This window comes from Triticum dicoccoides, chromosome 2B (genome assembly GCF_002162155.2).
Source record: "Triticum dicoccoides isolate Atlit2015 ecotype Zavitan chromosome 2B, WEW_v2.0, whole genome shotgun sequence".
In the NCBI taxonomy this organism is placed as follows: Eukaryota; Viridiplantae; Streptophyta; class Magnoliopsida; order Poales; family Poaceae; genus Triticum; species Triticum dicoccoides.
This window is the reverse complement of record NC_041383.1, coordinates 41,831,849-41,832,219: the sequence shown is the minus strand read 5'-3', so window position 1 is coordinate 41,832,219 and position 371 is coordinate 41,831,849.

Genomic DNA, 371 nt, shown 5'->3' with positions numbered 1-371 from the left:
CGTCGCCGTCGCCTTGCCGTCGCCTCGCCGTCGCCGTCGCCCCGCTGTGAGCTCTCCCCCTCTAACCCCTCTCCCTCACCCCCGGCGGCCACCATGGGCGCCGCCCCTCCCCGAGCACACACACACACACACACACAAGAGCATGATTGACACACACACACACACATATGTATGAATTAGTTTAGATTATTATTGTTTTAGTTATCAAAATTTTTTATATGGAAATTAGTCTTTAATTAGTGTTTAATTACTATGGAAATTTTTTATGTTTAATTAGTATATAATTTAGATTATTATTATTAGTATATAATTAGTGTTTAATGTTTAGTAAATATAATGCTTAGTTGAACTAGTTGAATTAATATATAGAA